A 17339-nucleotide genomic window follows, 5' to 3' on the forward strand; every position below is an offset into this window, starting at 1 on the left:
GGATAGCGATCCTCCTAACCACTATGCCACTGGAGCTGGTATATCTTATGTATACTAGATGTCACCTTCTCGTTGCGTTTGTACGTGATGAAACGCAGTGCACTGCTTGAAAGCGTGTACGATAACAAAGAGTAGTTTCAGCGTTTTATCCTTTTTGTCACTTGTGTTGACTGTAGTTGACACAGTTTCGACATTCTGCGATGGCGACAAATAATAACAATAATAATTTTTAAAAAAAAACAGTGTCAGACCCCGTCAGAAAACTAGACTTGACGTATTTCCGCCGGCGTTACACCCTCTCCAGAATTCCCGAGATTGCCGCGAGAGGAGAAAGGGCCGCCGACTACAACCCGCGTTATTAATACTTTATCGCGCCGAAGTGAAAAATAAAAACAGCTGAAATAAATATCAGGAATATTAATCAGTGTCGCATGAAAACGTTTATAAGCAAATTAGTAAACACTGCACTTTTAATGAGTACCTGGTGAGCGCTTTGGAAAGACCTTGTGTAAAGGTCGCGGCAAAAAAAAAAAAAAAAAAAAAAGAAACAAGGAAGAGAGAGAGAGATTAAAAGGCAAGCGACTCTGGTTCGGAAAAGTGCTCGTTACAAAATCCATCGGTGCACGTACAGCGCAATTTCGGTGCGAAGACGAGGCTGTAAAAATTGCATACACGCGTGCGTTCGCTAATTTACATACCGGATTGTTTCAAGCTCGTAAGCGCCGGCAATATTCGCAGTAGTCTTAAATATTTGTTTCTTTTACACAAAGCTCCGCTGAATTTTCGAGACAGCAATTCGACCGTTTTTCAGATCAACCAACCCTCTACTTTCTATATACGCGTTCTTTTGTTTTAAGCACCATTTTGTATGAATTGCTCGGTCGAAGTTATAAAAGCGCGCAACGTACTACTACCCAGTTGCACCCGGTGTTCTCTCATGCAATCGCTTCGTAAAACAGAACTATAGAGGTACGACGTGCAGGTACCTGTAACAGCTCTGATCGGTTTCGTCTTTGCGCCGATAGAAACATTTTTCGCTTGATCTCCGTCTGTACCGGAGGTAGTGTCTCAATTTTTGATCTGTGAAAGTGGTTCTTTTTGATATCCCGAAGAATCACTTTACGTGCAAGGAGAGCAAATAATGCGGATAAAACTGAAGAAAAAATGGCGTCCATCTGGTGAACGTTTATAGTGTGCAGGAAGCTGAAGATTGTGTGTGGGGGGGGTGGGTGGAGGGGGGGGGGGAGTTCTTTTTTATTTTATTTTTTTTCAAATTCAAATTTATTCAGGTTGTTATGGTGTCAATATAATAAACATGAGGAGGAGCCAGAGGGAAAAGATCCCGGTTGAAGGCTTCTCCCAACAATGATATCAAAGAATAATAAATGAATTTCACAAAGTCATGTTAATAACGCAGCGAATATTATTCAAATGAATCCTAATAACAATAAAAAGTCACAGGCGTGACACACGATTATGTTTAGACAACATTACATTATAAACAAACCATCACATTACAAACAACATCCTTATTATAAACAATACATTATACAAATAATAATAATAATAATAATAAAGTCAAGGTTGTGAAACGAACGACACGAAGTGGATGCTCGGAACCAGCAAACGACCAAGTGGGTCAGAAATCCCCAGGTACAGCCACACGGATAAAGTCCCATAGCACCCTGTTAGAACAGGTTGCTTACGCTTCCGTTGGTCATCTCAATGTCAACGGCTTCTCGCAAGAACGACGCGAGAAAAAACGTATCTTCCGAGAAGCCGTGGCAATTGAGATTACCAACAGATGCGTCAGTAAACCATTAGTCCCTTCCCTATTTTTTATCATCATTACACATATCCCACTCCCCCAGTAGTCCTCCACGCTGAGCGCTCAGGCACTTTATTCGTGTGACTGTACCTAGGGGATCTCAACCCAAATGAAATTGGTCATTTGCTGGTCCTGAGCCTCCGTGTCGTGCCATACCTTCCGTCCCCATCAAGCTCCAAGTCTCAGTGCAGCGTGAAGAGCAAATAAAACGCAATCAGTTATTTATCGTATTCAGCAGGAGTATTTTTTTTTAAAGAAACATCAACAGACACATTACGATGATGACATTAGGTGTTTCACCGCATAATTTTCGGTAACTTACCCACAATGAATGTTGGTTATTATGTGGGTGAGATTCGAATGAATGTCGTAAGAGATCGTCGTGCGTATGCGAGGGGAAATTACGTGCAATTTATGTGTGAGAGGAACATCGATACAGAGTTGTAAACGGTTTCACAAATAAAATGACTAACGTTATACTCATTCATAGCGTTGATCGTCACACCCGGAACATACATCTCTGCTCTACGAGATCTGATTGAGACTTCGTGGCCCTACGAACCGTTTTCCCATTCATCATCATTAATTTATCTGTTGCTGTTGTTGTTGAACCGTTTTCAGCTGCTACTGTAAAGCGTGCTTCACCTACAAGTGAGACCTTATGCGGCAAAGCCGAACCTGTTACGCTCAAGAAACACCGGCGGCGTTTTCTTTTTTTTTTTTTTTTTTTTTTTTGCTTTTCTTGTTGTCACCGACAGACTTCATTTTCGAACGCAGGAAAGCTTTGGCTGCTATCCTTAGAGCTAAAAATGGAAATAAGTACTAGATAAAAAGAAAATAATACGCCATGGGTAAAATGGGAGAGGCGTGCTATAGGATACTGTAGCTGCGACGTCCTCTCTTTCTTAGCACCTGATACCACCAATAATCTTCTTCACGAAAGCCAGCAAGGGCCTACAGAGCAAGAGGCAAATTTTGGAGGCTTCGTATAACGCCCCCTTGCGCCCCGATGCATAGCGATTTCTCATCGCCTGTGGTGACAGACGCGATAGCTGCCTGCGCGGCAGAGTCACATTACGCGGGTTATCGTGTGGCCACCTAATAGACCCCACACTCCAGCGCCCTTGAACTCGCAGCACTGACGTAAGGCATAAGGAGGTCAATGCAGGCCCACAGATCAATCTCCCTTATGTGTTGATTCACATTATATGGAGGCGGAATCTGAGAGGCCCCAGGGTTCAGTAAGCGTTGAGTCGACGGAAAACGTCGATGCTTGCTCCGTTCCGATTCTTCTTCAGTCTCCCAATACTTTCGCGCTAGCGCATACGAGCACGTCAACCGTTTAATTAATGTAATTGTCCAAGTAATTTAGCGTTCTGTTTGACTTATCAGTTACGGGGTTAGAGCGCCTACAAGAATGAGCGAAATTGGATTGCTCAGAGTAACAAAAATGCCCTTTACCTTTTCTTTGCTTTCTCTTTTTGCAGAAAACTTGTTAAAATAGTGCAATACATGTAGAAAAATATGCCACTTGCCGGCAAAATATACCACGAAATTAGATATACCAATTTAAAGGACAAGTAAATACAACTTTTCTGGAGCCAACATATCAAGATGATTTTAAAGGGGGCACTAATCCCACGAGGAGAAATAATCGTATTTTCCTGCCCCTTCGAGTAGTAAGCTCTGCCTATTGTGTGTTATGCTTGAAGCACCAGGCAGCAATCATTATGAGGAGCGACAAGATACGTTTTGGTAGCACAGCAACATCTGCCTTGCACACGTCGTCCAGTTTACACCATAGACGATGTTTCGTGTCCCGTTTTTTGCAGTTTTTGCAAACTTCAATCCTTTGAGCATGTTATCGCTCAGACACGGTCGAGACGAGGGATGTGCCAACAGAATCCGCGAATCCTAGGCAAGGATTCAAGATTCGGGAATCCGAATCCCAGTGCCCAAAACGGCGAATCGAATCTTTCGAATCCACCAACCACGATTGTTACTTTCTTTTTAAAAAAAAATTGGCGCCTCCGGAGTCCGCCCAAAAGCCAAAAAGGTAATTTTCTTCCGAAACTGAACTATTGTTGTTGTTGTTGTTGTTGTTTTTTTCATTAAACAAATATATCATTCTGCTTCAAAACACTTCTCAGTAAAAGTTCTTTTTTTTTTTCCTTAGCTTTTTAAACTATTTTGGGAGAAAGGATTCGAAAGATTCGAGATGCGTAAGATTCGTGGATTCGCGGAACCTTCCTTGGATTCGGATTTGGATTCGCATTCGCAAAATTCTGGATTCGTCCCATCTCTAGTCAAGACACACCCTTTCGGGTAAACGGTTTTCATACGCTGAATCAGGTGAAGCTTGCGATCGCTACCTAACTAACAGTTTCCCTCACTTCGGTCCTCACGCGGTCAATGCTTTCCAATGTGAGCCCACTCGTTGTTCCATTTCACCACATTGCTACCAGCAATGTGGTAGGGTACCGGCCCTGGCGATGAAATTCGCCAATCATAATCACTTTTCTCTTTTCTTTTCCAATCCAATCCAATTCCAGGACACAGGGGGTACAAGCAGTGTGTGTGTTTTTTTTCTCTTTTTTTCTGTCCCAGTGAACTTTTTCTTTTTTGAAGAGTAGCAAGCCAAATATTGGCTGACCTTTCTCAACACTTAAAAACAACAACAACAGTTCATTTTTGGGCTGCTTGAAGGGTTATGATTTGGTGACGTTAAATTAAATTAAATTTGCAGACATATTCATTAAACTAAAAAGTGATGCGTTTTTTTTTTTTTTTTTCGCGAGCTTTTCAGTTTCGTTTTTCGATTGTTCACATGCATAATCGCGACCAGAAAGGATGGCGACGTGCTCTGTTGATCTAGTGTCGTCTGCAGTCCATATCGCTATTGTAGAACTAAGCGAGGTGAAAAGACACCGCACAGCAGTTACAGTCGTGGAATGCGACGCCGTCCGTTCAAACAGCGAAACCAGTCCAGACCCATAGTCTTATTATCAAGTTATTTTATGCTTCGAGGCACTTGCGGACAAAACATTCCCTACTTGTTTCAGCTGTTCGTCAGAGAAGGCGAACAACACAGTTGCACAATAGCCTCACATGTTGACCCCAGCTGTATGGTACAAGATCAACACACCAAGTTGTTCTGCTTCACAGACTGTCTTTACACTTCAGTGACAGCCAATCCAGCACAACAGCGTCAAAAATTGCACAGATTACTGGAAACTGTGTACTGTTCGCTCGTCAGACGAAAACTAAACTGGAGGCAGTCGCATTACTTTTCCGAGAACGTTACAACCAAAGTCACGGTATCTCCAACAACTTTGATTTCTTCATACATCCTACGACCGCTTGCAAAACGCAGGGTTATCTGCATTCTGGCACACTGATCTTCGCAGACAACGAAATTCTTTGCGCTACATGACGAAAGTGCCAAACGTCTCAAGGAGTGGTGGTGTTTCGAAAGTGTGCTTTCGGAAGACGTTTTAACGCCAGACGTGCGTAGATTTCCGTTGCTTACGTAAGAACCAGACTAACAGAGGAGACAGACGAATCTATATCGCAGAATAACCTATTCAGCGCACTTCAGAATACGAGACTCGGACTTCGGCCTGTTGAGTGCAGATACGTGGATGCCGCGAAACTCAAAATTCGATCAACATTGATTTCGTGGAGCGTCTACGAACATGCTACTCTGATACGTTACCATGGGAGGGCTCGTGAACTGCATGTGGAGTTGTTCTAGTGTCTCTTTTCTTCTTTCTTTCTTTTCCTTTCTTTCCTTCTTTTGCTTTTTTTTTTTTTTTTGAATAGCAAGCCGGCTCTTTGCCTAGCTAAGCTTTCCTTTCTCTTTTTCTTAATAAACATGTACCCCCCCCCCTTGGGAGGGAGTGCAATAGGTTAAGGAACTTCTCTGCCTCTGCTGAAAGGTGCATGGAATGGAAGTATTCGATTTTTTCGATCCTATAGTATCGGTAGAGCTACGTAGAGCGATTCTTCGTGAGTTTCTTTTAAAATGAAATTTCACGAGAATGCCTATACAATTTGGTAATAAATTAGCGTTAAATACAGACCTTGCCATCTCATAAACTTCCCTCTGATACCTTCGCCGGCTGCGTATCACCTTTTGCACAACCGCAACGCGGATGAAGTGTATGTACTTCAATGCATTTCTTGAAAGCCCCCAGCAGAATACTTTAATATGTGTTCGCGGACTGCAAGACGCTTTTAGAAGCACACGTTCCTGGAGGCGGACCCACAGTGGTGTCGCACACTAATGGCTAATGCAGAGCAGGCTGTGGCTGAGGCTAGGCTTCTGGCTTTGCGCTTCGCAACTATTCACAGCCAGAGACGCTTACAGGGGCACAAAAGTGCAAATATTTGTACGCCATCCCCCTACCCTCTCCTTCTCAAGAAAGCGAGCCAATGCGAGAGGCATCCGATTGGGCTCATCAAACGATCTCCAGCGATGATTGAACGAATCGTTTGCGGAGACCAATGAGGGAGCGCACCGCATTGTCGAGGAGGATATGGAGAGGAAAAGCGTTAAATTGCAGACTGCTCTCTCGCTCATCACGACGAATCACGAACGACGCAACGGACGACCCCCGTTCCTCCGTCGGAGCCTAACATGATGTTAGAGTTCTTAAAAATAAAAATTAATTTTCTCTAGCTTTCGCGTCACGTAGAGCCAAAATATTTTGCAAGAATGTAAAGTGAGACAAGAAGATTTCAGTAACATAACTTCGGTAGGATTCTGAAGACACGAGATTTAGTCCGTAGTGGCACTTTAACGTTTTATTTCTCTATGTAAGGCCGGTGTCACACGAACGTTTTTCTGGGCCGCCTTTTTCCTCATAGCCCTTTTCTCCCATAGAATTTCTAAGGGACACTAGCCTCCTTCTCACTGGACGCATTGTCATTTCTGCGCCTTTGTGCACTGACATTTTCTGGTCATGAGGACATCCTATCACACCAGGGGCTTAAATGTTTTTATTCACTCATTTCATATGCGATACCAACCAGCGTGGCCTGGGGTAGTGAGGTACAGATGAAGTGGCAAATTTCCTCAATCATCCACATCACATGTATCTGTTGTTGTTGTTGTTGTTGTGTTTGTCAAGCGACTGTAGAATGCGAGTATCCCGCAAACCTGTTCAACTATACGAATTGGTGGCAGATGTTTCAAAATTACATTCTAAGACATTACAAGAAACCTGTGCGAGCCAATCGAAACGCTCGCTGCTGAAATATGTTCATGGAACCAATTCTATATGGCAGAGCATCCGCAAAAATCACACTGTTCACAAACAGTGTCATTACGACAGGTATGAGTCATCGCAGCGTTCGTCTTCTGAGAAATGGAGCCATCATCATTAGCTATAGAAGCGCTTTCCACAATGGAATTTGCAATCAGTGAACGACCTGAATTTGCAGAATCACGAAACTCACTTCAAGAATTGCTGGGGTGCTGCGGTTAATGTTAGCCCTAATTGCCCCAGAAGAGTGGGATGAATGAAGTCACGCAGCTACTGGCCGTGCAATAGATTACGAATTGACCGCGAATGCTTCAGACACTTGTGCTTAAAATCGATATCGACGATAAGGGCGGGATGCGTTTTTGAAGTTATATGACCTGTGAACGGATTGGATGCGTGGATGAAAAATATCGATCCCTAATTCATTATCATAGTGACAACATCAGGAGAACACTGAGCGCTTCATGAGGGGTTGCGATAGCTTCCGATATGTTCATTGTTCGAGCTACAAATGTATAGGAGGCAGAGTTGCGGATGTTCTGACCCCCCCCTCCCCCCCTCACTTTCCGTCGTCACATAGTGCTTCAATTGGTCTTAAGTAGTATATGCAGTATGTACACTGTAAACTCTTTCACACCTTTAAAGGTGTGCGCTATGCACATTCAATCTGGTTGCGTAACATTGCATCTCCAGGATGATATTGAACAAAATTCGGAAAGCATTACTAAAGATCAAGTGTCAGTGCAAATCTTGCTTTCATTATGTCTTGGATGTCGTAGGTACGAGCTAATGCATATATGCACAGCTATCGATAATCGAGCACGCGCAAGTGTCTACAATACTGTTGAACAATGTTGATATGTTGCAAGACAATTTTTGGAGGACAGACAATACTCGAGTAAAGAAAATTTGTGCGAAACCGTGCTCCATTATGATGTTACCAAAATTACACCTAAAAAGGCGTGCGCATTGCACGCTATTACACCTTTAAAGGTGTGAAAAGATTTAGAGGGTAGCTGTCGATGCCAGAACTACCTCCTAAGGAAGACTTTGAATCCGCCCTCGAGAGTGGGAACCTGGGGAGCTGCGCAGGCAGCTGACCTCCTTGCATAGTGTATTTTACTCGACTGGGCTTATGAGAAGCTGCTGGCTAAGCTCCTACACTGGTTTAGGTCAACAGCCGCCGTCTGACCTACCTCATCCTAGCAGTAACGTAGCGAGAGAAGAGGGAGGGTGGGAAGTTCAACCCCCCGCCCTTCCTGAACTCCTACCTTTGGTAGTGCATAAGTGAAAGGGGAAAACGGGGTGAACTTGTCCTGCCCACGTAAAGTCCCCATAGAATCCCTCCAAAAATATTTTCCCGGCTACGCTACGGCACCCTATAGCGACTTGTTCCCATTGTGTTGATTTCTCTTTTAAGGTCGATATACGCCAGTTTACACGCTTAGCTCATTATTTCATTCTCCGCATCACCACCAGCAATGGGGCAGAGTATCGCCGCTGGCGATGAAACTCCCCATTCATCATTTCACAATAAAGTTGTTTTTTTATGCAGAGATGATATCGACTTTTTTCGCCCAGTCGACTTTTAATTTTTTTATTTCTTTTTCTTCAAGTTTTTTATGAACGACGTACGCTACCTAAGGCAAAACGAACGTTAATCGTTTCTCATCGCCCTCGTGTAAGCTCCGAAAAGAGCAGAAGCAAACACGAGTGAACACCCTTCGAATTTCCTCGAGTGAAAACTCGGAAGAGAGAAATCGTTCAACCGAAAGACGATTTTGAACGCAGTATTCTACTGGCGACGAGGATACCCAACCGAACAGAAGATGAACAGTACGGTATTATCTAAGAGTGTTGACTCGTACAGTGTTAGTGAGCTGGTGTTGAGATTCTCACGCTTGCTTCTCACCGCGAGTGCGGGCCCGCTGCCAGCGGAACCGACGAGAAAATGCGTATAATTCTGGAAATAAGTCGATTTCGAGCGTTGTATCGAGCGAGTCCTTTGGAGTCTAATGAAGTCTCACGCCTGTCAATTATGTTTCAGCTCAGTTCGGGACAACGATCGAAAGCAAACCGATCGTCTACCCCCTCGAAGTTGTCAGGATAGTACCCGAGGCAGTGCCGGATTTACAGTGGTGGAGGACCCGGGGCACTGTGCTGAGGAGTCTCCCTCGTGTATTCTATGTCTATCCAATGTGTTATTCGGGGTCGATATGCAAGGACGGAGGACAGATTTTTACTAAGTTTCCGTTTCAGAGATGCGTTTCAAGCATGCAAAACAGATTTCCCTTGGACGAGACCTTTACTGGTGGGGGGCCCCTTTGTGGTGGGGGCCCCGGGGCAAGTGCTCCGTCTGCCCTTCCCTAAATCCGGCACTGACCCGAGGGTTAGATTATTGAAGATAATCCGCTCGAGAAGAAATGCATATACAGTCGGACCTCGTTTTATGAACCCTCGATATACGAATTCCCTCAACTTACGAACGGCTCCACAGGGAACCAAACTTTTTCCGTGTATTTTGACCTCGTTTTACGAACCCTCGATATCCGAACTATGAACGGATTATTAGGGAACGGACCCAAAGTAGCCAAGCCATTCTGACCACGATATACGAACGGGCGTTATGAACGTTCCTCAGAAAGTTCCCATGAAAGTTCCTCAGTACATGCTGCAGAGGTCAAACATACAATGTTCCAACGCCACTACGTTCCACAAACATGATTCACCATTTCCTGAAAGAATAATTCGGGCGTTTACAGCCGAACGGTTGTGAGTTTGGACCAGGTCTCCGAGATGGAAACATCTTGCCGTTCCAAGAGAAGGCGTTCAGTCCTGACAGCCGGTGACAAGCGTGATATTTGCCGTTGGAAACAGTCTCATCCGCGCGCGATACGGTACTTTGAGGACCGGGTGGATGAGTCAAGTGTCAGACTTATGTCATCTCTTCTAAACATGATAGACCCTGCAGAAAGTATGGTGCAAAGCACAGTTACGCAGTATTTTCGAAAATAAAACTTATTTAAATCAATTTCCCGTGGTTTTGTGAGGTATTTGTGCACTGCACACCTCGGACCTCGATTTACGAATACTTCGATTTACGAACGATTTTCTGAGAAACGAAGGGTGTTCGTAAAGCGAGGTTTGACTGTACTATGCCCATAGGAATGCAGCGCGAAAAACGCGGACAAGAGAAAAGCACAGGACACGGCGCTGACTATGGGCCATGACACCATGACGAGGCACACGGTTTCAAGTCATTCTAAAATAAAAGAAGCAGATAAATGGGGAAAAAAACCTGGTTCCGGTGAACGCGAACAAAACAGTCACTGTGATGATATCAGCCCGTAATCCTATCCAAAAAAATAATAATAATAAAATAATAAAAAAATCTCTTTCTTGTGCAAGCTGATGGATGTTGGTGCAGGGTGTCGCCGTTGTCGGCCTTGCAGAAGTAGGCAACGTCGCGACCAGGGTGATGTGCGTCCTGGGCCGACTTCTAACGGAAGAGTGCCGACATATGTCTAAAGGCGTCTGAGGAAAACCCAGGAAAAACCCCTGACCGCGCAGGCGGCACCGGGATTCGAGCCCGGGCACCTCCCAGTCTCGACGTGGCATAGCCAGTACGCTAACCACTGATCCACGCGACCTGACGGAAGGTTGGCTGAACAATACTTCTTTTGGCTTATCGATCCGATAAGCCTCAGGCACTTCCCTACTAAGCTGTTTTGTCACATTTCCTGCAACATCTGTGTTCCGAAATCCTGAAATGCAGCCACAAGTCTTACAGTGGACGGCTAAATGTCCTGAGGCGGTCCCTGTTAGGGTGGCGGCACGACGTTCTCTCAGCCTAATGTTGAGACACCGTCCTGTCTACCCCGGGGCGTACTTTTTCCCGCGCGACAGAGGTATGGAATAAACTACATTGTTCTTACAATCTACGAACTTATTCATGTGCCTGATCTGACACTCCCTCGATGAAGCTGCGCTGTTTACAATTGAACATAGCCCAATTTTTGTGGTGCCTCCTTTGCCATGGTTGGCCATTAAATCTGTCCACGTTTCTAGTCAGCGCCGTTCCCTGTGCTTCTCTCTCGTCCGCGTTTTTCGCACTGTATTCCCATGGATGCCAACGCAACCCAGACCAACACGCGTGCATACACACATCGGTCCCTTGTCTCCCAACCGATCTTTCGTGGTGTGCTCAGCTGGGTCCCGAAAACTTTCTAGCCGTCGATATCCTGCGCCCGTTTCCGACGAAGCTCCACATTTTCTTCGCGTACCCAACCATCAAACACGAAACGATCAAGCAAAGCCTTTGGTGAAGACAAAGATGACAGTTCTTCAAAAAAAGGCCATCCACAAAAGGCTGGGAGAGTTCCAAAGGAAGTAGTGATAGCAAACTGCTCCCCAGAGATTTCGCCCCCTTTCAAGGTTCAAACTAGGCCGGCTCTGCTGCCTCGAAGCGCAATCGAGCACACACAGCAGGTTGTCTTTCTTTCTTTTTTTTTTTTTTTGCCCTTCTTCACTCAGGGGAGAGTCGACAAGTTCTGTGTTTATTTTGAATCGTACTCTCGCAGTTCTCTAAGCATCGCTTTGCAACAATGTACGTACGCACCTCTTCAGAGTGGAAATCGCCTTAGCTTCGTGAATATTTAAAGCAACCTGTGGCGGACAAAAGCAGAGCATTCATAGGTTTGGGTGTCGAATGTAGGCATGATTGTTACTTATCTTGCAATTGCAGCTTCACCACGAAAAGCTGTGAAGCCGCACTTAAAAGAGCACTAATGTGCAAAAACTTATTCTTGCCCAAAGAAAGATGCCATTACGTTGATACCAGCATAAAAAGAATGGGATACATGCGTTGCGTCGTTCATGACGTAGCCCCTCCTCCCTGTCCCCCACTCCTTCCAGCTGTCCTCTCTCCATCCGTCCACATCTGTACACCGCTCATAGCCACAGTTGCTTCGCGGCGCTAACACGGAACTTAAAAAAAATCATGACGTAGGGTTCCGCGTTTTCGATATTTATTACTGGGGAGATTAGGTAGGTGTTGTCAAATTTGGATATTTTCGGCATTTTAAAACGTTTGATCCAAAAATCGATGCCGACAGATCGGCAGCTATAATCGCTAGGGAGAAGGCCTACGGAGGGAGAGCAGCTTGGCAGGAGGACGTGAACGGCAAAGAATTTCCTTTCCCATGTTGGAGGGTTCCACGTGTGCTTTAACCCTCCTGACTCACTGATCAAGGTGTTACAGGGGAAGGTGCTTCCCAGAACGGCTAGCAGAACGTCTAGCAGAACGCCTAGCAGAACGTCTAGCAGAACGTCTAGGAGAACGTCTAGGAGAACGTCTAGCAGAACGTCTAGCAGAACGTATAGCAGCTCCGCAGGGCGGTATTCATTGCATTCCACCTGGAAACGAGGTGAAGGAAAAACGAAAATGTGATGCCCCGGAGGAAGAAAAGTACAATCGGGTACCGGCATTTTCGGCATGTAGCACAATGTGCAAGAGTATAATTCGGCATCTTTCGAAAAACGCCGAAAACGCGGAACCCTATAAGCGAAAGAAACCACAAGTTATGCTTTCCCTTCTCTTCTTCTGAAGAAGCTCGACAATGTGGAGAGGTCTCGGATAGGTCTCCTCAGATGATCTCCCGCGATGATTGGTCAAATCGTTGAGCGGAGCCCAATGAAAGAGCGCTCCGTATTTATTTTCTTTACGCAAGTAGTATCTTGGTAAAAAGACCAAGGCGGAAGATTGTAACTTTGAGCGATTACTTGATCCTGATGCATGTAACCTGCTCTTTCCTACTGGTTCATAGTATTGCACTTTGAAACCAGAACATTTGACAATTACGCCTTAAGAACCAATCACTGTCCCGAATGATATCATTCTTGTGCCAGAGTGGGAAAAAAGGGTTGAGCACGGCTTTTGTGGCATGAGGCGCTGACGCGAATTCCCACAAAGAGCTGTACACCTCCCGTTATGAACAAATTGAGATGGAGAAAAGGATAACACGGATAGGATACCTCGGATAGGTCTCCTCAGATGATCTCCTGCGATGATTGGTCAAATCGTTGAGCGGAGCCCAATGAGAGCGCGCTCCGCATTGTGGGCCTCCCGAAGGAGGGAGAGGGAGGCGTGCGGGTTCTTTAGTCATAAATCATTACGCAACAAATGACGCCTGTCATTCTACCAGGGAATACATTTTTTGCACTTTGGTGCCCCTTTAAGGTAGGGCTCGGGATCTAACACGTTTTTCTGACTTTCGTTTATTTTCGTCGTACATTTCATTATGAACCGACGTGTTCCACTACAGTTTTAAACATGTCGAGCTCGTAATGTCGGTGATGACGTTTAAATCATTTGGGTAGTTTATACTAAAAATTCCGTATTTATCCTCTTTACGCGAGTAGTATTTTGGTAAAAAGACCAACGCGGAAGATTGTATCTTTGAGCGATTACTTGATCCTGAAGCATGTAACCTGCTCTTTCCTACTGGTTCCCACTATTGCACTTTAAAACCAGAACATTTGACAATTACGCCTTAAGAACCAATCACCGTCCCGAATGATATCATTCTTGCGCCAGAGTGGGAAAAAAGGTTTGAGCACGGCTTTCGTGGCATGAGGCGCTGACGCGAATTCCCACAAAGAGCGGTACACCTCCCGTTATGAACAAATTGAGATGGAGAAAAGGATAACACCCAGAATTGTAATTCTGCCGGACGATGTCGATGAGATAAAGCTCCGTTTATGGAGTGTCAGCGATCCCAATGCCATGAGTGCACGCGGAGCGGAGTTCGGTGTACGCTGCGAACGGGGCCGTGGCAACGCTCTATTAACCACCAAGAAACGGAATAAAATGCGCCCAGCGCTGTGACTGTTCTTTATTAAACATAAGACGGCCACAAATGAGCGGGACAAAGTAACATGCCACTTTAACGATACCTTGCACTGTCTTTCAAGCAAAGTAAGCAGTAGTGTTTAGAGGAGGAGAGGAAACGATTAAACGTCTCCTAAGAAAACGTTCATATATGTATACGTGCCGCCGTACGTTTATGCGAACGAAAACGTTTAAACGTATCCTGGAAAAACGTTTAAATACGTATACGTGCTGTTGAACGTATATCTAACAGAACACGTTTAAACATGTTTTAAGAAAACGTTTAATATGTGAAACGTGTTACAAAACGAGTTTCTCAAGAAAACGTTTAAACGGTTTGACATTTAAACGTTTAACATAGAGCTCTACGCTTGCTACTGATGTAGATATTTTTCCTGTGTGTGCTACTGGTTCATAGAAATGCATTTGCAAGAAATTGTACATCACTTCAAGATACGTAAAATCGCTGAAAACGCAACGTGGAAAGATAGCGTCGTGAGAAAGAAAAAATGAACAGATCCCGCCTTTCCAAAAACGCTTTTGGAACTCTTCCCTGTAGGTCTGCATCCAATGTCGGTTGAAAGTAGAAGCAGCTTCCAAATCCTTTCCATCCTCTACCCATCTCAAAGCGCCGAAGAAAGACCCGCAAAATTCAATTGGAGAAAAAGGATTTTTATTCCGATGCTTCCCCTCGGGCTGGTTGGCTGGCAGCAGAAAATTTCTGCCCCATATCGCTATCAAAAATTTAAACTCCCGACTAGCCATAAAAGATCAAGACAAAAGACCACGCGAAAACGGAATGCGATTAGCGAACTACTGAGCTTTATTATCCATCTTGCGAAACAGATTGCGCTTCCGTTGCACTGAGGCGTAAAATTTGCAATCTAGTAATGTAACTCATGCGTGCACTCGCTTTTTCCATCTCTTGATCTGTATACGGGGAGTGCCAATAAAAGGATTTAAACCCAAAATGGATATTAACTGCGCGAGGAAATTTAATTGCCTCGGCGAAATCTGTATGGAAAGTCAAGAAATAACAGACTTAGCTCAGGAATGTACGATGTGCGGTTTGAGCGTCTGGTCGACTCGACTGTTTTCTACGACCATGTTGACCTTAAAGGTCATTCCACTTTGAAGAGTTTTATGACTGCAGCTTTGGCCATTATGTCAAACGCGTCGATACGCGGTAACTTTATAGGGCTATCTATGCCGGTAAATTTCTGTCGAAACTCTTTTCGAATGGCTATCAAAAATTTATTGAAAGCCGTTTGATGTTTTGTGACAGCGTTTATTTTATTTATTTATTTGCATTGTTACTGCGGTGGTTACACAATTTCAGCGTACCGTCAACACAGTCTGGCGATGACGAGGTGGTGGCACGCTGTGTTGCATCCGTTACCGAAATATACAGTATAGCGACACCGATACTTGAATAAGAAGTAGCGAAATACCGATATCGATGTCTTTTTTAAGGTAACGGTCATCGTATTTCATTCTCTATACAACTGGCACGGGGGCATCGCAAAGCCTGCTGTGCATCAGCCCAGTCTCATCATCGTCTCTGTCTGTGTATATGTGTTAAGGTAACGGAATACCGCTAACGCGACAGTTTACGCTATACTTTTGCTGAAAATACGAAGTTGCACGAAATCTGCAACATCGAAATCTCGCTTACGTGAGCACCCCGTTAATATAATAGTTAATTGGGAGAAGACAGTTGGGACAGAAGTGAGCCTAGGCCACCCATGAATAAATTTTTCCCTACAGAAGACAGTTTTGCGACAAACACGCACAGTATTTATTATACAGCTTTGACAGTTTGGCTGACTTTCAGCAGTAGTTGTAACTCAGTCCCTCCGAACTGTGAACATTCATCTTCATCATCACTTTCCATCTTCTCCCCCTCAAGCAATGGGATAGGGTGCTGCCTCAGCGGCGAAACATCCCACAACATCATCATTACTTTTTTGTTGTTGTTGTTGTTGTTGGCACTCAATCTCCGTCTATCCGTGCTAGGCGGACCAGTCAAAATGACTAAAAGTAGGAAGTATGATCGATGAAAAAACGTTTGAGGGCACCACAAAAGCATCGGTATTGGTAACGATACGGAGATCGCGTTACCATAAATTTGTAACTGAAATACTTTTCCGATACGGACCGATGAAAGTATCGCGACCCGCACTTTGTAACCGAAAATAGTATGGGGTACGGCAACATCGTCACGCAAAACACTGGTGGCCCTGGCCACGCTTCCTCGGTCCATGGAGTCTATATAATCCACCAGTTCCGTTTGAATGTCCCCTATACCCCGGCAGCACAACATCTTGGCCCAATGTTGGTCCAATGTTGGCAGTACCGGCCCTATATTTGTCCAAGGATGGGCCTATATTGGTCCAAGGTTGGACCAATATTGGGCCAAGATGTTGTCCTGCTTGGGTAGTGGTCGCTACGAACTGCTCTATGTGTGGTCTTGTGGAGGATGTCAAACGCATTATGATGACCTGCATACGGTACACCGAAGCTCGTCGCCTTCTACAGTCAGAGCTGACAGTCCGTTCAGTGTACCAGAAGCACTCGGGCACTGGCATCCCAGTGTAAAGAACTGTGCGTTCTCCGCCGTGGTGAAATTTTTCCAAGACATTAGTGCAGACTACGAAGTTTTGAAACTTTGGATATCTCTGTGGGTTTTTCTGTTGAACCACTTGTGTGTTTTATGACAACTCTATGTTTGTAACAATTTTTTTTGTCGTTTGTTGTTGTTTTGTAACCTGATTTTTGGTCGGAATCATCATCATCACTATCGTCATCAACGCCAGCGTACCACGCGTTTTTCACCAATGTTACTGTGGCAAGTGGTGTGGGGTTGCTGACCTCACATTAGGACCTCACCTCGAGACTAGGAGGTACCCTGTGCTGTCTGGGGTTTTCCTGGGTTTTCCTCAGACGCTGGCAGACATATGTCGGCACAGGAAGGGAGTTGCCTCAGGACAGAAGCCGCTTTTGTCCTGAGGCAACTCCCTTCCTACATCTCTACCGGTTCGCTGGATTTCCACCCATCTCTATGTCGGCACAGTTCTCTTAGAAGTCAGCCCAGGACGCACATTCCCCCAGAGCGTTAGCCGCGACGTTGCCCATCTCTGTGGCGCCGACAACGGCGAGCTCTTTCAGCAGCAGCAGCGCCACCACACTAGTGAAGCCGAAACCTCCATGTAATTTTTTCTTCAAATCAATCAATCAAATGGTGCGACTTGACAGACAGGACACGTGGCTGTATAAAGCACCGGACGGGCCTATATGGAGTAGGCGGCCCTGTAAAGCTATCGGTTTATAACACTGCTGACGTAAGACTGATTGA

General features: G+C 45.0%; 2 protein-coding genes across 2 annotated transcripts in view; both read right to left on the reverse strand.

The window, feature by feature from the left end:
* The window catches only part of LOC135368307 (frequenin-2-like), a 177201-nt gene that overhangs the window by 144336 nt on the left and 15526 nt on the right, over positions 1–17339 (reverse strand). The gene's annotated exons all lie outside the window — the stretch shown is intronic.
* LOC135368305 (protein GPR107-like) overlaps positions 1–17339 on the reverse strand; it is a 151175-nt gene that overhangs the window by 79636 nt on the left and 54200 nt on the right. The gene's annotated exons all lie outside the window — the stretch shown is intronic.

Source organism: Ornithodoros turicata, chromosome 9 (genome assembly GCF_037126465.1).
Source record: "Ornithodoros turicata isolate Travis chromosome 9, ASM3712646v1, whole genome shotgun sequence".
Taxonomy (NCBI): domain Eukaryota; kingdom Metazoa; phylum Arthropoda; class Arachnida; order Ixodida; family Argasidae; genus Ornithodoros; species Ornithodoros turicata.